Consider the following 3192-nt stretch of genomic DNA (forward strand, 5'->3'; position numbering starts at 1 on the left):
AAAATATTCCCTCTGCCACACTAAGCTGCATATTTTGAGAAGAACATAAGACAAGTTTGGGTAGACCAGTAAATTGCCTCAAAGCCACCTATTCTGGCTTATTATTACATCATAACAGGAGAGTTTGCAGCCATAACTACTAGGTGGCTGGCTGCATGTGGTATATTTCAGGTGTACATATGAATGCATGTGCCTGCATGAGCACACACTCACACATGCATGTGTGACTGTTCTTCATGCCGGAGTCACCCCAACAGCCTCCAGATTTCCAGAGCTGACAGTAATTAACTAGCAAATGTGCCCCCACCCCACTCCAGCAGCATATGTTTTCACTTCAGAAATATTTCTTGACATCTGTATCTAATTGAAGAAGTGAGCAATACAGAATTGAATAAAGGGAAGTGGACATGGGGCATATAACTCTGACTTTCCTCTGCCTATCCACTCTCAGTCTACTCAATGACCCCTTGCACAAAAAGGGTGGGGGGAAACACACTGAAAAGTCAGGCCTTCCTTTCAGTCATTCCAAGCTGCATGCCAGGAGAAAAGTGCCAGTTGTTGGCATTTGTCTGACTCACAATGGAGTGTGTCTCCAGGGACGAAGTCAAACTGCTGTGTTATCAGCACCAAAGTCCCGCCCCCCCCCCTCAGGGCACAAGCCTAGGCAGTGTGTATGGAGGTCCCAGGTTCCCCAGTCAAAAATATTCTCCTCTCGGCCTCTCTGAGGTGCTCCAAAGGAAAGCAGACAAATACATTTGGCACCAGCTTGGCTACAGCAGCTGCTGAAAGGCAGAGTACAAGGCACCATCTAACCATCGGAGGGACTCCACTCTGGATTTGTGTAGGGCTTACTCTTTAGCCTTTTCTTCTCCGGAAGATACCATGCAAGACAGCAGAGGTTTAGGGTCAGTGTTTTCCTTGTCCTAGATGGGCTACTTTCTCAGGCTGATGATGAGCCATATCTGCCCCTCACTTCCCTCTACATCACATGAAACAAACTAATTAAAGACTTCTTTGAGCCCACTGGGGTCATCGACAGAGGTCTTACCACTGCATCATTGTATGATTTGCTGCTTTGGCTTTGCCATCAGTTGACCTCTGCCGGGGGTGAGACATTTTCCTGCATCTGTGCTTTGGGTGTGATTGGATCGTTCAGTCATTCGTGTTGCAGCAGAATCACCTGCCCTCTAAGGAAGCATGCCAGTCCAATGACTCATGCAGAAGCTCAAGGGGCCAGGCTCCCTTGAGGTTGGGCAGCTCTAATTTTTAGACACTCTAAAAGTAATTCTTTTTAGTTATGAGCATGGTGTGCCACAAGTAGCGGTGGTGGAGAAATTTGACCTAGTTCACATTTTAAAATGAGCATATCTATTTCACACAATGAACAAACTGAAACAGCCACGCTTTGAAATCTGCACTTCTCCAAATTCTGCAATGTAATTCTACAGGCAAGTAAATGTGTACTAAAAAGTATATACTAGGGGAAAGTGTGTAAATAAATGAAAACATTAGCAAAAATAATTGTGTATCTTATTATGGTATATAATAATATTTGTATTTGGGAAAATGGTTTGCAAACATGCATGTCTTATCCAAAATTCCACAGAAAACTGTGTATATTAGAAATAATTTGCACTGAAATGCTGATTAATTTTCACGAGGACTTAAAAAAAAATCACAAACTGATGTGGAAATGTGGAGAACTGACGTTAAGACTGGGAAACTGAGAAACAGAGAAATCAAGATTCCCGCTCCGCCCACCGCCCCACCCTTGCTTGCCACATGCTATTCCTTGTGCCTCATAATTGCAGGGTAAATCTGGCACAGATTTATTTAAGGAAACTATAATACTTTGACTACTTTTTATAATTTTAGACTATACTTACATTACATTTGCTTTTCTTTATGGCAGCAACTTTCTCTACAGATAATTGATTCTAAGATCTCCTTTTAGCTAAGAGCAAGTTCACACATTCATATTCATCATTCAGTGAGTGCCACCACATATCACACACTACAGGCAAAGCTTTCTTAGCAGTGAAGACTACCTTAAACATGGAGCTTTCTAATGGAGGTAGCTTCTACAGTCAGCTGAAACCATCAAAGGAAGAGTCATGGACGCTGTAGTCCTCTAGACACTTTCCCTGAAGTAAGCCCCACGGATCTCAATGGGCTTACAAATTCTGAGCAAATGTGCATAGGAATGAGCTGTGGACATCCATAAGACTTCAGTTGTAAGTGGTGAGATTTCAAAAGATACACATGCATTTGTGAATTAGTCCAAATCAGGGAAACCTAGCAAGAAAAGGCAGGAAACAACTAAGAATTTAGTTGAGGAAAGACTGAGAATATTAAGCATGAGAAACATGCACAATGAAGCAATGGAAAGTGCTAAAAATGAAAAATCACACTCTAGCAAGGTTCCTCCTACCTTGCTTAGGTTTCACAAAGTATCGAGTGCCAGAAATGACTTCATGCAGAACATGAAAGTATACAGGTGTTGTCAGAAAAGGAAAGGTCAAACTAAACAAGATATTTAAGTACACAACACGCAAAAATACTTAAAATGACCTCATCTCCTTGTTTACAGAAATTAGTAATGCGGTCCTCCAATCCAGCTCAGGGCTGCAAAATTTCAGGAAACCTAACTTTTACATTAGGTCAGAGCACCCATACTGTGTAGGCTGTCGCTGCAAACAGAACTGTGTGCATGTGCAGAATTGCATCAACATTCTGAGCCAGAAAATGATTCTAAATGGAAGTCAATTTGTAACACTGCTAAGCATGACAAGCTGAACAAATTTCCATACTGAATTGAGGAATTACAAACTTCAGCAACTTCATTTGGCACAATCAGTATTAGTGATTTAAGGATTCGGTCATTACTTGCTGGTGTCCCTTATATTAATAAACATGTATCTCAAAGCAACATGCCTTAAAAGCAGGGGGAGAGAAATTAAAACAAGTTATAAGAAGAGCCATAGCTCAGCAGTATAGCATCTGCCTTCAATCCCTGGCATCTCCCTCCAATATAAAATCCCAGAAAGCGATTGCCAGTCAGTGTAGACAATACTGAGCTAGATAGATCAGGAGGTCTGACTCAGTGGAAGGCTGTGTTCTTGCCGAAAAGATTATGCTTTATTAGGAAGTCTAATTGCTTGTGAGGTCAGCTTAAGCGCCAAAACACCACAC

The 3192-nt window shown here is 41.8% G+C and overlaps 1 long non-coding RNA gene across 1 annotated transcript in view; it reads right to left on the bottom strand.

Annotated features, from left to right (window-relative positions):
- LOC309370942 overlaps positions 1–3192 on the bottom strand; it is a 45844-nt gene that overhangs the window by 41107 nt on the left and 1545 nt on the right. The gene's annotated exons all lie outside the window — the stretch shown is intronic.

The sequence above is a fragment of the Podarcis melisellensis genome, assembly GCF_964234715.1.
Source record: "Podarcis melisellensis genome assembly, chromosome: 5".
Classification (NCBI taxonomy): domain Eukaryota; kingdom Metazoa; phylum Chordata; class Lepidosauria; order Squamata; family Lacertidae; genus Podarcis; species Podarcis melisellensis.